The sequence below is a fragment of the Mus pahari genome, chromosome X (assembly GCF_900095145.1).
Source record: "Mus pahari chromosome X, PAHARI_EIJ_v1.1, whole genome shotgun sequence".
Classification (NCBI taxonomy): domain Eukaryota; kingdom Metazoa; phylum Chordata; class Mammalia; order Rodentia; family Muridae; genus Mus; species Mus pahari.
The window spans coordinates 36,468,342-36,487,984 of NC_034613.1; positions in this window are offsets into that span (position 1 = coordinate 36,468,342).

Consider the following 19,643-nt stretch of genomic DNA (forward strand, 5'->3'; position numbering starts at 1 on the left):
CAAACCAAAGTTGTAAAACGGAAAACTTAAGCAGCAAAACAAACCATCAAGTATAGTAAGCTTATTATACAAATGCAATTCAAGAAATAAGATATAGTTCCAGCTCCAGTAAGCATCAGAACTTGGCAGCTTTGTTCAAGTGTTTCTAGATTTTTCAAGAGGGATGTAGGAAAGGGGTTGTAAAATCTTCCCTTTAACTGGCTAAGGAAATTCACCGAGGTCACACGTGTGACATGGAAATTCCTCCAAGGAGGTACAGAATGGCCATTGTGTGAAGTTGTTAAGGTACAGGCTGGGTGGTTTAGAGACCCAATATAGTAGCAAATTTAAACCCTGTGATACCTGCTACCTAGAACTAAAAATGAGGTATGGAATCAGCCCAAGGGATATGTTATAGTCCACAAAGACGGAAGGGAAAAACAATCTAAATCCTTTGACATTTTACATAAAGATATAGGATTTTGCCCTGCTGGGATTCAATATCACCATGGTCTAATATTTCCTCATTGTGCCACATTTCCTGCCTTTTGGGATAGTAATATTTATTTTGTGTAACTGTATATTTGAAGTATGGGTTGTGATTTTGATTTTTCGTGGAGTTACACTAAAAGATTGCCTACATTAAGATCAGTTTGTACATTGGTAACACTAAAGACAGAATTTCTCTACTGCTGTTAGTGTATAGTATTATCAATCTGTTATTCCACTAGTATATCAATCAATGCATTGGAGATTCAAAGAGCATACTTCCCTTAGAGAAACAGTCAAATGAGATGCCAAGCAAATAAAGGAAGACACTGCTGAGAATGTCAATCTGTGGGAACAAAATCTCTTTCCAATTCTACCCCTAGTAATCTACAACTCCTTTGCTTTATAACTACTAAAATATGAAAATAAGGAAATCTTTGTGTATCTAGGGTCCTTTATTTATTTATTTATTTATTTATTTTACAAAATTAGAGTGGTATTTTGCCAATTGATATTTATAGCTCTAAAATTATCTAAGCTTAGAAATATTTTCCTATAAATATAAACACAGAAAATGTTAATGATTTCTAAAATAATATTTAATGGCATTTTCAGGTATAAAAACCAGTTCTGTTGTTTGCATTTCAAATTGTTCTTAAAGTCTTTAAGAAACATAAAATATTTTGTATTTAAAATAATTTTATAATTTCACTTATCTTAATTTTGATATATTAGATACTGGATAATATGGAAATTCTTAATATTTAAACAAGCAACTGTTGTAATTTATTTTAACAGAAGCCATATTTGAAAAGATCATGATTATTAAATTATGAGCTTTATAAAACAGTCAGTTATTGAAAAGTATTTAACCATTGGAAACCAAATAAATTATGTGGGAATTCTGTATACTTATTTTGAAACTTTGTATAATTTTTTTCATGCTTTCAAGTCGGAGGAGGAAACTTAGGATCTGACCACTTCATTGTATCTGTCTGAAACACAGAATAAAAAAACATTATAATTATAATATTTAGAACTATCTCATTTTACAGTATGGTAAGACCAGGATTAACAAAGTAAATATCATTATATTATCATAAGTATAAATAATTAATCATCATTAATAATAAGTAATCATATTTTTCTGAAAATCAATTAAATATAAATATAACTTTAAAAGTAAAGAAAATTAAAATTTCATTTCTGTATTAAACATGAATAGCTTTGAGGTTTATTTTAAGAATGAATACAATTCAGACATTAATTTTCAAAAAAAGTTTAGCCATTATCATAATAATAAAGTCTAATTAATCAGAGAAATGGAAGTTTTAAAAAACTGTTAGAGGTCCATCAATGAAGCCACTCCAGCCGAATCCTCATATAATGAAGAATAATAATCAAGAAGCTTCCCAAAATATTCACAGTTCTTTCTTTCAATCAAGGTTTTAAGACCTCCTGCTATCTATGAAAGGTAGCTAACTATTAGCTCATCATACAGGAAGATTGTAATATAAGCAGTAATGCAAATGTGAATAATGTCAAAGTCACACACTGAAAATAAGATTATTTCACCTAAGAAGCAGAAAAAGACTACTATTTATGCATACATGAAACAGTACCTGTTTATGTGACATTCATGCATATATAAGTGTATGTAAAACATTTTGAGGAAATACTAAGTTGAAATAGCTCTTTATAAGGAAAAACAGCATGCAGGTAGTCTTGGTAAGCTTAGAACAAAGACAAAATTACATGAGAAAAATAACAAAATAATTAATTTAAGCATAATTGTAATATTTTAGAAATTTAAGTTTTTATATTAAAGTAGCATTATGTGTGCCCATAAAAGCAAATGAAATTAAAGCCATTACTAGACAAGCACTATTAAAACTTAATCATAAAATGCATAAATGATTTTAATGTCACAAGCAGGCATAAAATAACACTTCTCAAATGGAATAAAGAAAGTATAAGAGAATGAGCAGTAGCTTTAGCCTCTGAGGCAGAATGGTTTAAACCATGAAATATACATATTCATTATTCTTTCCATTTGGATGCAGAGTAGAATATAGACTTTTTGAGATATACCCAAATTAAGATGTATCTTTTCTTTCTGATTTGGCTACATGATGGTCCCTGGGCTTCCAGGATGGGGCTTGATGAACCTGACAAAGATCATATGGATTTAACCCAGGTAGCTACACACAGAAAAACAAACACTACATGTTCTCTCTCATTTGTAGTTCCAAATTTCAAGTCTTCGGATGTGAATATACATGGAATCTCAGAAGAAACGAAGAAAGTATAAAGGTCCATAAGGGGCAGGAAAGGACTAGAAGGAATCAGGGAATATGAAGAAGAAAACATAAAAATAAGGAGGGAGGATTGATTAGTAAAGTGGAAGTTGGTAGGGAAGTCAATACAGAAGCAATTATGGGAACCAAAACCACCTTTATGTAGGTTGATAAAGCCTCAAAGAATCATATTTTATATTTGCCTAAAATAATACTACAATATATGCAAACTTCGACTGACAATGCTCTACACAAGTATCCTGGACTAAATAAAATCAATAAATAAATAAATAAAAGTGTCTCATTACTACCATGTATGAGAAACTTCGTTTGGAATGGTTGTTCAGAGTAGTCCAAATGCCTCCCCACACAATATAGTCTATTGATCTTTCATTTGGAAACATCTTAGAGATTAAGTGTAATCCCTTATAGCTGAAGATGTACCACAATTTGAACATAATCTAACATGAAAGGCTCCTTCCAACAGTTTGGTGCCCCTACTCTCTTCTTGTTTATTGATTTCCCTACCACCTGCTACTTTCCTAATTAAGTCTCTCTCTTATTTTCCAGAAAGGTATCAAGAGAGGAACTCAGTTATTAGTCCTGCGCTGATCTTATACCTCTGTGTCACAAGTAAGACAACAAGGTGAGATATCTACCGATGTGCAGTCGTGTTTGACACACATGTTGCTAAGTGTAATTAAGGTTCAATCAACAAGAGGAAGATAATGTCTGGTTCTAGAAATCTAGCCAGTTAGTCAGGTGTATTAAGTTCAAAAATCTAAGACAAGAATCTGCTACTGACATTTTGATAGACCCACCTTATTCTTTAATTGTATTTTAAACTTCATCCTTACATCTGTGGATAAGTGCAAGTATAACCACTCATCAAAGAAATTTCTGTTTTTAACAATTAGAGACCATCCCAGGAAAGCCATAACTGAACACAATACAAAGATCTGTTGATTGTCAGGATTCCAGGCTTGGGGGATACATATACAAAACTGTTCCTGCATTGATGGCTAAGGGAATTATTCAGAATAGAAGGTAGAAATATTGCTAAGAGCCAGGAAGTCTGCTGTCTCATTGCTTGTCTTAGACAGGTTTGAATAAACAAGACCTGAATAACATAAACATACTAAATAATGTGGAAGTAGGGATAGATATCTCATGTGGTCCCAACCCTAGAGGTACAGGAACCGATAACTGTTAAGTAGAGAATAGTCTTTTTCAGAGATGAATTTATCAACTGGTTACACTGTACAGAGTGGTCCGTCCTGAAACCATACACATACAAAGAACAATTAAGTTATAGTTATACCTCTCAGCCCCTCAATTTAAAAGTGGATACAACAAGGGAGCTTGGGATAGACTGGATGGAGGGCAAAGGAGGGAAAATTGATATAATTATATATTTAATTAGAAATGAGAAATAAATGATAAGACAAGAAACTGATCATAGAAATAAAAGATACAATTAAATGAAATCAAACCGGCTCAGAGGAGATGAGGGTCCTCAATAAAAGAACCTTTGCATATGTCTAAGAAATCTGAAATTTGATCCCTAGCACTGTGTAAAAACAAATTACAAGAAGAAATGATGAAAGCAAAGAACAAATAGACAAGAGAGTGGTCAGAGTCATTATAAATAACCACGAGTTCTAGTTGTAAATCATGTCTTTGAAAGCTGATATATTTACCAGGTGTTGGTGGCACACAGCTTTAATCCCAGCACTTGGGAGGCAGAGGCAGGCAGATTTCTGAGTCCAGGACAGCCAGGGCTATATAGAGAAAACTTGTCTCTAAAAACAAAAAAAGCAATAATAATAATAATAATAATAATAATAATAATAATAATAATAGATGATACATTTACCTAAAATGTAAAATAAGAGATTATAAAAATTTTATGGTTTAATTTTCTTTTGTTTGAGATTATTAATTCCAGATAGAACACAATTAGAGACTCAGATTATATAGCATTTCCTCATGCAAACTACAATTTTCTTATTTATCAGGTATATGTTTCTCTCTTACTAAAAGGATGATAAGAAAAATAAAAAATGTAATTTAACAAGCAGTGGGTATATATTTTGTGAATAGCATTCTTTTCATACTAATTTCTACATATGAAATTAGCTATTCTCCCCTTCAAAATATTATTGTTTTTACTTAATAAATTCTCTAACATTTTTCTCAGAGAATTTCAATTTTTTAAATTTATTTATTTATGCATTTATTATTTATTCTTTTACTTATTTATTTATTTTTTTACACTGTACATTTTCTTTCCCTCTCCAGGTTCACCCTCTGACTGTTCCACATTCCATATCTCCTCCTACCTTCCAATCTCCATGAGGATGCCCCCACCCCCCAACACTCCACCAAACCAGGTGTCTCCAGTTTCTTGATAGTTAGCTGCATTTTCTCTGGCTAAACCCAGACCCTGCAGTCCTCTGCTGTATATATTTTGGTGGCAGAAAGAGGCAACCTAGGGATGTCGGAGGTTGTGGGGACCCTCAATTATGCACCAGAGACCTGGGAGGTGAGATATTCTCAGGTATCAGAGGGAACTTACATGAAATGTCACACAGTAGGGAGAGGGAACTTACAGAGACCACCTCTAGTGGGAAGACTGGGCATCAAATGAGGGATGGAGTTGCCATCCCACAGTCAAAACTCCTGTCTGAAAGAACTGCAGGTATGGAAATGGAGAGGAAACTGAGGAAAAGATGGTGCAGCAACAGGCCCAAAGCGAGATCCAGCTCAAGGGGAGGACCCAAGGCCTCACATTATTACTTAGGCTATGGAGCACTCACAAAATGGGACCTAGCACGACTGTCCTCCCTCTGAAAGCCCCAACACAAAGAATAAAATGCAGATATTTGCATCTAACCAATGGACAGAAGCTGCTGACCCCTGTGGTTAAATTAGGGAAAGGCTGGAAGAAGCTGAGGAAGAGGGCTACCCTGTAGGAGGACCAGCAATCTCAATTAACCTGAACCCCCGAGATCTCTCAAACACTGACCACCAAACACACAACATACAAACACATTTTAAGAAAATTATAATTTTTCATATTGTATACAACACTGTTGAGGTGTAAAATATAGGGCACCTAAATAAAACCTCACAGCTAGTATATATACAAATTAAACGCTTTATATGACACTAATTTTGATGTCAAAAAACACCATATAGTGGAGAAGTTATACAATTCCCTAAATATATAGACTGTCAAAATATGTGTTTCAATTTAATGGAAAGCATGAGAAAATTGGCACATTTCTTATCAACAACAAAGCAACTAGATGACATTGACTTCTCTGTATGTTGCTTTTGGTGAGCACCTTTATGATGATGATTACTGTCAGATTTTCTTTTTCTCCTAGTACAAAGCATAAAGAAAATGTAGAGCTTTTGATTAGGCTGACTAGTAAATGGAGTCTGATTTTCTTTTTTTTTCTTACAGAATCATAAATAATTTAAATGCAAAATGCAACCATTAAGAAATCTTTCATATCACCATGCGATCATGATTCTCAAAGTTGATTACCATTTTAGGCAAAGTTTATGAGACCATAAGATTAATACAAAAGAAGAAAATGTTTCCTGTTTTAATTTTTTTTATTCTTTTAGATAAGTACAAAAGTATCAGGTGCTCTGTGATGTAGTCTCTTCTTTATATCTAGATGGAGATAATAACTCAGATAAATGGATAAATAAATGCAGGTTGATAGGACTCATATGTTATCACACTATTGTATTTCTTTATTTATGGGCACAAATACATTTTATTTCTTAAATAAGGAAATTTACATTGTAAATTTGATGCTTTAATATGTGGTGGAATCAATTTTGAAAGAGGTATATAATAATATATTCAAAGGTTGGAATAGATGACCTTTAGATGATTAAGACCTAAGCATATATTATTTGTTAACATTAACTATTGAGACAATATATTAGAAATAGATTATAAAAATATGCAATGAAATATGTGTATCATTCTTTCCCACATAGATGCCATGGGGAAAATATTAAATTCCTCAGACATTTTCTTCTTTTTTGTTTGTTTGTTTGTTTGTTTGTTTGTTTGTTTGTTTTTTGAGACAGGGTTTCACTGTGTAGCCCTGTCTGTCCTGAAACTCACTCTGAGAACAGCCTGGCCTTGAACTCAGAAATCTGCCTGCCTCCACCTCCCAAGTGCTGAGATTAAAGGTGTGTGCCACCACCACCCGACTCAGATATTTTTTTCTTAAAGGTTATAGTCAGATGAGAAATATTATGGTCTTCACAGTGTAATACTTTATTCCTCACTTCTGTCAATTGAAAAAAGAAGACAAGGAAACAGACACACACATACACACATGCATAAACACACAAAAAGAGAGAGAAAATGTGACTTATTATACAGTAAATATGAAAGCACTACCCTAACTGTACCTGAACAATTAAAGATCCCTCTCTAATATTCAATATCAAAATAGAAAATATCATTAACACATAAAGTGGCATGTCTAAATTATCTTTATGGAAAACAAATGAAGGGAAAAGCTAAACTGACAGCATTTCATTTAGCAGTCTGGTACAGAAAGAAATTAAGTATATTGTGGCAGAGCACAAAAAAATTCTAGATTAGTAGGAACTAAAATTGAATTGTATTTAATTTTGAATTTCAGCACTGCTACCAAGGAAACTGACTTGACTATTACTAAAATAGTATCAAGATACAGGATTCTTTGTTTCTTATGGCTAGAAGTACTAATAAATTTTAAATGAACCTTAAATGTCAGCATTATTTAGAACATTGTTTAAAAATACATACTATATATTTTTATGATATATATAGTCTTAACTAAGTTACTTTATTACTGTTTTAAGTTTTAAATTATTTTGTTTGATTTTGCGATGGATTCTTGTGATGTTTTTAATCATGGTTTCAGACTGATAGGCTCCAGTGATCTTCCTGCTCCAGTATCCTGAATAACCATGATTATTACCATTGGCCAGTCCATCAAATTTAAAACAACACTCTTAAATCTTCAGACTTAAATTTTCCTTGGTAATATAAGATGATGCATAGATATCCCAGAGTGTCTTGTGTATTTCTAGCTAAACATAATTATTGTTTAAATGTGTTCCTCAAAAATTTGCATGTTGGAAATTTATTTCAAAATTTAATAGGGTAATGGTATTTAGAGGGTAGGTATTTGCTAATATTTAGATATTTAGTGTTATCTGGAAAATGGTGTGTTTGACTTTAATGATAGAACTTGTGACTTTATTGGAAAAAGGGAGATCTTATGTGACACACATCCTTTCTTTGCCCATGTGTCTTCACTGTGTTTTGATGTATAAAGTTCTTCACAAGATGCAGAAACATATGATGTATGATGCATGATATGTGATATGCAATATGCGATATGTGATATGTGATATGTGATATATGATACATGATATGTGATATGTGATATATGATACATGATATGTGATATTGATATATGATGTTATATATGATAAATGAAAAATGAAAAATGATACATGACATATTATATGGTACAAATTATATATTCATATTAAATATCATATATCATATATCACATATTACATATTATGTATTGTATATTGTGTATTATGTATTAAGTATTATGTTCTATATTATATATTTGTTGTATGTTATATTTCATATGTTATGTTATATATTTGTATATAATTTTAAATTTTCATTCTTAATTTCTCTCATATATGTGCTGACTCTGGTACATTTTTCAATTGCTGATATTCTTTCTCATTCATGTTCTCTCCCACAGAAACACTTTTTCTTCCAAGCAATGTACCTTCAAATATTATGTCTTTTGTTTAACCCACTGAGTTTTATCAATGTTGCATAATACATAAGCACAAGGATGACACACAGATTATTTACTAAAATAAAGAAAATACACCTGTGATTATGTCAATCTCCCCATAATCACTATCTATTTTATCTCCAGAATACATGGTTGTAAAGGTTACCCTCCCGTGTCTAGTTCTTACACTATTTTCACTGTCTCTCCCATATACTTCCTGAACCTTTGTAGGGAACCTTTGTAGTACTGTCCAGATGATATAGATGTCCTGCTTAGGGTCATGTACTCCATAAATGTTTATTCTCCAGACTTAGATATCTTGTGTTTCTGTACTAATGCATGCCTAATGCTAAGAGCTGCTTTACTGATAATAGGTGGGAAGCATTGCTAATCATTGGTTATAAAAATCAATATTGAAAATACAGTTTGACACCATTTCGATTTAGCAGTGAATAAATAAATAGATAGATAGATAGATAGATAGATAGATAGATAGATAGATAGATAAAACAAGAAATAAACAGTCAAGGATTCTTTACTAGGGCTTGTTATTTTCCTAATCACGGGTTGGTTGATAGGTTTACAATGGCAGGAGTGATCTCCTTTTTGTAAAATGCTATTCAAATGGAACAAGTTGGCATTAACTTTCATTTCAATATGTTTCATAAAATAAGTTTTATCTTGATGAAATACAAAGTATATGAACATATATATATATATATATATATATATATATATATATATATAGAGAGAGAGAGAGAGAGAGAGAGAGAGAGCAGATGAGCACCCATTACATTGCATATGAACTTGAGTCAAGTATTGGCCAAAGATGTTCAATGAAGATACCTAAACAATACAAGTTGATGCTTGGATGGAGAGTTGCTCTCTTCAAACTTACAGCAGGGTCCCATTCCTGAGGACAAAATCCACACAGCTCATTGAATATAAATACATTGAGTTGGAGCCTTCATGGAGCCTTCATCCCTATGTACTAGAATCTTTGGTACAGGAAGGTAGTACTGTCCAGGCTACCAAAAGTTAAACCTAGATACCAGCCACAAAACCCTAAATAAACAATCTGTCCAGCCTGCAAGATGTTCTGGGGCAATGGTGGTACTGAATTTGTCAGGTTTAACTTGAGACCTACTCCTTGAGGGGGCAGCACAAACCCTACACTAATTGGGTGGTCAGGAACCAGGGACTGGATAGCTTAGGGACCCAATATAAAAGAAAGCATTACTGACAAAAAAATGAATAAAATGTTTCCTAATGCAATTCTGCTGTATTCATAGGTCAGTGACTTGTGCAGTTATCATCAGAGTTCCTTCCTCTGGCTTATGGGATACACTGTGTACAGTGCTCCACAATGGGGAACGGGTGCAGAACCCCAGAGCTAGACCTGCTAAACACTTAAATCTCATGGAAAAAGTTTTCTCAGTCTCATTAGAATCTCAAATACAAAGAAATAACATTAAGTCAATTAGGCTGAATTGAGAATCAGTGCATAATTGTGCTTTTAGTCATGTATGTATTTTAGAAAGCATGCTAACTTAGTTAAATACCAGATGTTTTCATCCATCAGTCACTTGTAGCACTTAGCTATTCCTTGCATAAAACTTCATTTCCATCAAGAGTTTAATGAATTAATTGCTTTGGTTTAATTTCAAACTATGACTACTCACTGACTGTGTGACTAAGTACACTACCTAACCTTTATTTCAGTTCTTCTTAGGTTGAAAATGAGGGGCATATTTTCTATGTTACAGAATGTTCTGCTCATTAAGTGTCATAATTCGAATCAATTGGTAGGATAGTGTCTAATATTGATGAGGCAAAAATGTACAATCCTAAACAAGGAGTATGGCATGCAGCTAAATTTTATTTGTGAAAATAATGAGTACTACTACTTATGATTAAATAATAATAAAATATATAACAACAGTTTATCTGAAACTAAAATATTTCTGAAATCATTAATTGAAGAGAAAGGATACTATGCAAACCAAATATACAAAATATATGAAGATATTACAGTAGAAAATACACATTTTATTGTTACCAAGACATTTATGTTATACTTAAAATAAAACATTAGCTTTCTGATTAAGTTAAGTTACTTTAATAACCATACTTACAAAGAGATGACAATGCTTAAGAAAGAAATGGAAAAATACATTAAAAGTTTACCCTTGCCGACAGATTTCATTTAAAAAAATGCATTAAGGGGATCTGATAAAAATCAACCTTCAAGGTAAAATTGAAGCTGAAAGCATTTTTAGTTCATTTCAGTCTTATCTATGAAGGTCATCATTTTTTGTTCTAATGCATTTAGCTACAACAGAAAAGAAAAGGGAGTCTTCACAATGCAACTTCAATATATCCTGTGATTCTAATTAATTTCTTTCACCTGTACTTATACCTGTACCAAAACTCTCTTCCTTTGAGGCTTTTGAACTAGAAGCCATTCTGAAATGAAAATGATTTTTCTAATTTTTCTTTTGGTATAGGCAAACTTTGGCAGTTTTGTACAGATTACTACCTTGAAACACTTCAACCTTGTGTGAATTGAATAAAGTAATATGAATAAAGTGAAGTAAAAATATTTTTGAGAAAAATAAAAATTAAGAAGATGATAGAAACAAGTTTGAACAAAGAAACAAGTTGAATTTTTGATTAATATGGTCCATGACTTAGGTCTCAGAAAGAAAATGGAATATACAAATAATGACATTTCAATAAGATATTGATAGTAGAGGTAGGAACACTATAGATCAGCTAGACTAGCAGAAATATAGAGTAATATAGAGTTGGAATACATTTGTAAAATTATCTACTTCAATTTATTAGCATGTATATATGAAAATCCTTATTTTTTGTATTTGTTGTCAATTAATGAAATAAAACACATACTAAGAAAGAAGAATGGCATTTTACACAGGAAAACTCAAAATAATGTAGAAATATAGTGGTTAAAGACTGAAATACTAAAATTAACATTTAGCCACAATATTGAAAATATTTCTCTATGAATTTCAGTGTCTCAGGTTTTATGTGGAGGTCTTTGATCCACTTAGACTTGAACTTTGTACAAGGAGATAAGAATGGACTAATTCTCATTCTTTTACATGATAACCGCCAGTTGTGCCAGCACCATTTGTTGAAAATGCTGTCTTTTTTCCACTGGATGGTTTTATCTCCTTTGTCAAAGATCAGGTAACAGGGCCCCCAATGGAGGAGCTAGAAAATGTACCCAAGGAGCTGAAGCGTGATGCAACCCTGTTGGTGGAACGACAATAAGAACTAACCAGTACCCCCTGAGCCTGAGCTCGTGTCTCTAGCTGAATATGTAGCAGAAGATGGCCTAATTGGCCATCATTGGGAAGAGAGACCCCTTGGTCTTGCAAACTTAATATGACCCAGCACAGGGGAAGGGCAGGGCCAAGAAGTGGGAGTGGGTGGGTAGGGGAGCAGGGGTGGGGTGGGGTATAGGGAACTTTCAGGATAGCATTTGAAATGTAAATAAAGAAAACAATAATAATAATAAAAAGTTTACACTCAATAAATAAATAAATAAATAAAATAAAGTTATTCTAAATGCAAAATCAAGAACGGAATATGAGGAGTACTATATACTTAAACTCAAATACACTTTAAAGCAAATATCAAGTATTTCCTCTTGTAAAAAATATTTTTGTGTTTTGTGAATCTGCTGTGTGACTGAAGCTCTTTTACATGGAGTGAACAATGTAAGTATAAACAATTGTTTCCAAACTGTTCTTGTGGTTTTGCAAACTTTATATGCCACAGTACAGGGGAATACCAGGGCCAAAAAGTGGGAGTGGCTGGGTAGGGGAGCAGGCCAGGGGGAGGTTATAGGACTTTCAGGATAGCATTCAAAATGTAAATGAAGTAAATATCTAATAAAAAAATTGAAAAAAAAAGAAAATTACATATGGTCAAAAAATTTTAGCTGCTATGATTTTATATGTAAAGTATACTACACCATAAGGATGTAAATGTGTATATTAAATAAAATATCTATTTATATACTAAAAAAGAAAATATTTCACACTTCATTTTCTCTATTATATGAACAACTGTGGTTAATGTAACTATTTCAATATTGTTCAAAACATCCTCATCATAAAAAGAATACAAAAACCTGATAATTTGAAAAGACTCTATGATTTGAACATCATTCATACATATATATGTATATATATATATATATGAATGATGTTCAAATTGGATAAAGCTTTCAAGAATCTGACTTGTTAAAATCAGTATATAAAATCATATTGCAATTTTAGATATCCAAACCTAGCATGAAAGAAAATGTAATACTAAAATACACACATTATAGTAAGGGGAGGCACCATGCAATTTTCTCTTTCTAGAAGACAAAAGAAAGATGAAAATCAGCCATTATTTCTTGATTTCATCATTACATGTGCTGTGTTCCTGGGCTGAATAAAAATGAGTAAAGTGTGGAGAACAGTAGCTTTCATGTCTATATACTTCCTGACTGGACATAGAAATTTCCCAGCAACTCAAGCTTCTCTAGTCATGACTTTCTTATCACAATAATCTATATCTTCACATTGTATGTTAAAATATCTTTCCTTTCTTAAATTGCTTTTTTATATGATTAATCACAATATAAAAAAAATAAGTTGATAGAAATCTATAGCACATGACCCAGGAACATCACTCTCAGAAATGTCTTTAAAAAAGTCTTATCTATATATGTATACTTATAAAATATATATTTATACATACATACATATATGTATATAGTGAGAATAAACTCACACGCATATATATATATGTATATATATATATATATATATATATAGAGAGAGAGAGAGAGACAGAGACAGAGACAGAGACAGAGACAGAGACAGAGAAAATATGATGTGTATAAATATATATATAGATTTAGAGAGAGAGAAACTACGATATGTATAAATATACATAAACATTTAACTATTTTCTTTTTTTTTTGATATTTTCTTCATTTGCATTTCAAATGCTATCCCGAAAGTTCCCCATACCCTCCCCCACCCCCTGCTCCCCTAACCACCCACTCCCACTTCTTGGCCCTGGCCTCCCCCTGTGCTAGGTCATATAAAGTTTGTAAGACCAAGGGGCCTCTCTTCCCAATGATGGTCAACTAGGCCATCTTCTACTACATATGTAGCTAGAGACACAAGCTCAGGGGTTACTGGTTAGTTCATATAGTTGTTCCACCAACAGGGTTGCATCCCCCTTCAGCTCCTTGGGTACTTTCTCTAGCTCCTCCATTGGGGGCCCTGTGCTCCATCCAATAGCTGACTGTGAGCATCCACTTCTGAGTTTGCCAGGCACTGGCATAGCCTCACAAGAGGCCGCTATATCAGGGTCCCTTCAGCAGAATCTTGCTGGCATGTGCATTAGTATCTGGGTTTGGTGGCTGATAATGGGATGGAATGTTATAAACCTGATATATGTCTACACACAAAAAGATTAAATTATGGAGTATGATATAATACATCATGGTTTCACATCAGCAGAAATAAATATCTCAAACTATGTGACATGCCAAATATTTTAAATGGTATATAAAATTCAAATAATAGTGCATTCTTGATATTGGACTTTAAAAATGAACATACAAGTGATTTTAAGAAATTCAAAAAAATTTAAAAGGAAAAGAAATTGAAATATTAAAAATACAAGATACTCTAACCATGGGGAAAACTTACATGGATTTATTAAAAAGTATGCCATGAACATCAACAGTAGCTCATATTGTTTGTTAAGAATATTGGTAGTTAGTCCATAACCTTTTGGAGCATAAATATATTTGATATTAAATAATGCAACAAAACAGCATCGATGATTCATGAATAATTATTAAATTTTATTTAGATTTGTAGAATATTATTGTGCCATATTGTCTTTGTGTAAGATTAATTTCAGTGTATAATAATTTTTATTTGTAATAATATCAATTAAAAACTAGAATTAACAATATGGAGATTTCTTCTTGAGGGTGGAAAAATTCTTTTGGTTTTCATCATTCTTACCATGCTCAAATTAAAGTTTTATTTTCCAACCTAGTGTATGAATTACTATTTTATAGAGTTGTGTCCTTTTATGGTCAAATCATAGTTTTTCTGTAAATGTTTTTTTCTCTTAAAAATATCTCCTCTTTTATAATGTGAAACTAAAAAGTGGTAGGTAGGAGAGAAGCAGAGATTCTCAACAACAACTTGGCTGACCTTTAACCTTTTGAACAGTTCCTTTGACACCACAGCAAGAACATCACTAGTCTGAAAGGACAACTGTTTTCTGAGCAAGGTTATTTTAAGCTATGCATTCTATCTGGAGTTCTCAAAACTCTGTCAATATGCAGTTAGAGAATAACTTTTTTTGTAGGATATGTACACGATACTTTAAAAAACCACTGTGTAAGATAGATATTACCTAAATATTGTGATAAAACTTAGCCCAACTTAGTTTTTATGTACAGGGTTGCACAAGGATTTCAAAGCTGGCCAAAAACTGGGTTCTAATCTTTATGACCTGATAGATTAAAAATAATACTATATATAGATAGATAGATAGATAGAGATATATGTATGTGTGTGTGTGTGTGTGTGTGTGTAATTTGAGTGATGTTTATAGTAAGAAGGAGATTTAAAAAGTTAATGATTCTACACTACAAGTTACATACCTTACCTTGCTTTATCAAAGAACAATAATTATATCTGCAGGGAATATATATCCACTGTATATATCATTATTTATAAGTACAATACTTATAACCACAAACCTTCTCATAATACTGATTGGTCCTTCTTCTATCTTCATATTTGATCCTCTGGGCTCTTCATGTTTCTTATTAATTGATTTGTAGTCATATCATTTCTATTTGTGCTTCAGTACTTAGAGGTTTTTCATGTGGATAGTGTTCAAATAAATTCATGTGTGCACTTTTAGCGTGCATACTGTTGTATTAGAGCAAAGAGAAATGGAAGGTTAAATTGTTAGATTATTTTCAGGACAAATCAATATTTCAGATCTATAATAAAAATTAGATGTATTGAGTATTGTGATCTTTTATGTAAATTGTGCTAGAATTGCAAACATGTACAGTCTACACATTGTGATCAATGATACTCTGTGTTGATATAATTTTTATTTACTCTTCAGCCTAGCTTAATAAATATAAATACTTATATATAAAAATATATATATATACATGTATTTATATATATACAAATATATATATATATATATATATATATATGAGATGGTTTTTCTATACTTATATAATATATGAGGTGTGTGTGTGTGTGTGTGTGTTTGTGTGTGCTTATAGGTATATACATGCACATGCCATGGATTGTATGTGGAGTAAAGAAAGAACTTTTGAACATCATTGAACCCTTTGATCATTTTTATTAATTTTTTTCTCTATTGAGTCTAGTTTGATTTGTGCAATATGTTTTGAGTATGAGGTTTGTCCTCACTTATGGTTAATCTCCAAGTTTAACATTTAAAAAGGAAGAAAAGAAAAAAACTGACTTTCCCTCTCACCAGAGCTTTTCAATACTCATAGCTGTTTATGTCCTGGTAGGATTTCATATCTATTTAAATCTCCTTTTCCTGGTATATTCTGTGGCTGGAGCATAAAGAGAACATATGCATGTGACCCCAATTTCTGGTAGATTTTGTGAAATTTCACTGTTGTTTTTGTAAAACACTGTACTTACTACCTTTGTCTCTTACAGTCTTTCCACTCCCAGGTCCATAAAGATGCCTGATTATTGAAGGAGAGATGTGGCATGCATGTCCCTTTTAGGTCTGAGAACTCCACAGTCTCTTCTCTTCACATTGACCAGTTAGGGGTCTCTGTGTTCACTGGTATCTATAGTAAGGCAAAGCTTTTCTTGCAAAGCTTGAAAAGGATTCAGATACATGGATACAACAGTATGTCTTTAGGAATCACGTTAAACCTATGCCTATTTAGAAAAATAATAGTATTTGACTCTCAACATGGGCCCATGACCTATCTAGCCACAGGTTACTAACCTCTTTAAATGTACAAGTGATTGATTCCATCTTGTAGAGAAGCCCTTAGATCCAATCAGAAAATGGTTAGTTATTCCAATGATCTTTGTGCCACCTTTATACCTGGGGCTATAACATATGCCAGTCAGTATTATAGTTTTCAGGGTACACAGATGAATAAAACTGGGGACTGCTTTTCTTAGGTACAAAGTATAGCATTACCCAGCATGCTAAAAGCTAGTCAGGGATAAAGCTACCAGGTAAATACCAGCTGGATAACCCAAGTGGGTTTTCAATAATAGGGCCTTATTAGAAAGTACTAGATGACTAGCAAGAGTTTTAGAAAGAACTTGTAAGGATTGCAGTATATATATAATCATGCTTGGAAACAATTAGTCCTCCCATGGTCATGAATTTGTTTGTATTGATGTGAAAATGACCATGCACACCAAAAGCAATTGATAGATATAATGTAATCTCCATCAAAATTTTAATACATTTTTAATAGAAATTAATCAATAATCTAAATTTTCAATAAGAAATATACACAAAAATCCAATACAACAAAAATTTCCTGAATAATACAAGAACCAATGAAAAAGATGGGTATAGAATTGGGGCATTAGGGATTAAGTCACCAACTAACTCAGAGTATATGTGGAGCCACCCATGGCTTCAGTTGCATATGTAGCAGAGGATGGCATTATTGGTCATTAAGAAGAGGAGAAGCCCTTGGTCCTCTGAAGGCTCAATGCCTCAGTGTAGAGGAATGTCTGGGAGGAGGTTCGAGTGGGTGGGATATGTAGATAAGCATCATCATAAAAGCAGAGGAGGGGAGATGGTATAGGGGTGTCCAGAAAAACTGGGGAACAGGATAATATTTTAAATATAAGTAAATAAAATATCTAAGAATTAGGGTATCATATGTAAGTATACACAGCAATTACCATCTGATTTTTGACAAATAATAAAACAAAACAAAATATAAAAACAAAAACTAAGAACCCAAAATACACTTCAGTCAGTTTTACTGGCCAAACTATATTACTACATGAAGAAGTATGAAGGTGGATTCTTATTTTACCCTATGCAAAATTAAATTGCATATGGAACCAGGGACTTTACATAAGACATGGTCCCCTAAATATGATAGAGGAGAAAGTAGAATATATGCTTAATCTTATAAACAGAGGGAATAACTTCTGAACAGGACCTTGTTAGCATATGCATTAAGGTTCAAAATTGACAAATAAAACCACATAAAATAAAAAAAGCTTCTATTACAACAAAAGGCACCATCACCTGAGTGAATGATATGCAAACCACACATGAAAATAAATGTTTAGTAACTTTATCTCAGTCAGAGAGGATTGTATCTAAAATATACAAGAAAAACTTTCATTTTAATCTCATCATTTTATTCTTGTTTTCAACTATTCTATTATCCTTAAGTGGATATTTAACCTCATGAGGTTATATTGATGATCAGATTATAAGGAAAATTACTATTGAACATTAGTTGCATTATGTTGTGAATATAACTCATATAATAAATATTTGATTCATGGATTTGAAAAACAATGAGAATGCATTAAATTAAATATGAAAATGGTTTCTGGATTGTGAGCATGAGAAAAGACTGAACTGTCATATAAAGAATTTGAGTAGAAAGATAAAAACAATGGATACTATTGTCTTCATAGAAGAATATTAACGGATTGTGATTATTCATTAAATTCTATGTATTATTCATTTATCCAAAAATAATAATTTTATTAATTTTTATAATTGGTATTTCTTTCATTTCCTTTTCATGTTGTTATTCCATAATATATAATGGACATTATATATTATGTATATACAATACATTATACAACTTCCACCATCTCTCTTCTGAACCCCAGCAGAGGCAGCTGAGCACTCCTGAGGACTCTTCACACCACATATCCTTAGGATAATGGTCCTCGGGATCACAGTTCTCAAGATCACAGGTGAATGGAACACAATTAATTCCAGAGAATCCAGCAGGGGCTTGTGCCAGCAGGAACAGGGAAAAAGGAACACTGCCCACCCAGAGGGGGGGTCCGGTCCAATCAGGGTCACCCCTGCCATCCCACTTCTGAACCCCAGTAGAGACAGCTGAGTGCTCAGGAGGATTCTCCACACCACAGGTCCTTGAGATCACTGGTCCTCTGGATCACACAGGGAGAGTCTGCCTACAGGGAGGGTTCTGACCCCAGGACTCAGAAGGAAGATTAGAGCTCCAGATTTCTGGACACCTGCCTTGCAAGAGGAGAGCTTGCCTGCAGAGAGTGCTCTGACCAAGGGGACACAGGAGAGAGTGGAATTCCGAGGAGTGCTGACAGGGGCTAACAGAATCACAGGAGGATCAAATTACAGCCAGAGACAGCTTGAAAATTAACATCACAGATTTCCAGATGGTGAAAGGCAAATGTAAGAATCTTACTAACAGAAACCAAGAACACAGAGCATCATTAGAACATAGCACAACCACCACAGCGAGTCCTGGATAAACCAACACACCTGAAAAACAAGGTGCGGATTTAAAATCATACCTCATGATGGTGGTAGAAGATTTGAAGGAGGACATTAATAACTCACTCAAAGAAATGCAGGAGAACAATGTTAAACAAGTAGAAGCCCTTACAGAGGAAGCACAAAAATTCCTCAAGGAATTACAGGAGACCACTGCTAAACAGGAAGAAGTCTTTAAAGAACTACAGGCACACACTACTAAAAAGGAAGAAGAAACACAAAGATACCTTAAAGAGTTACAGGAAAACACTGCTAAACAGCTAGAAGGAATGCAAAAATCCCTTAAAGAATTATAGGATAACATTGCTAAACAGCTAGAAGAAACAGAAAGACCCCTTAAAGAATTACAGGAAAACACAACCAAACAGGGGATGGAATTGAACAAAACCATTAAGGATCTGCAAAAGGAAGT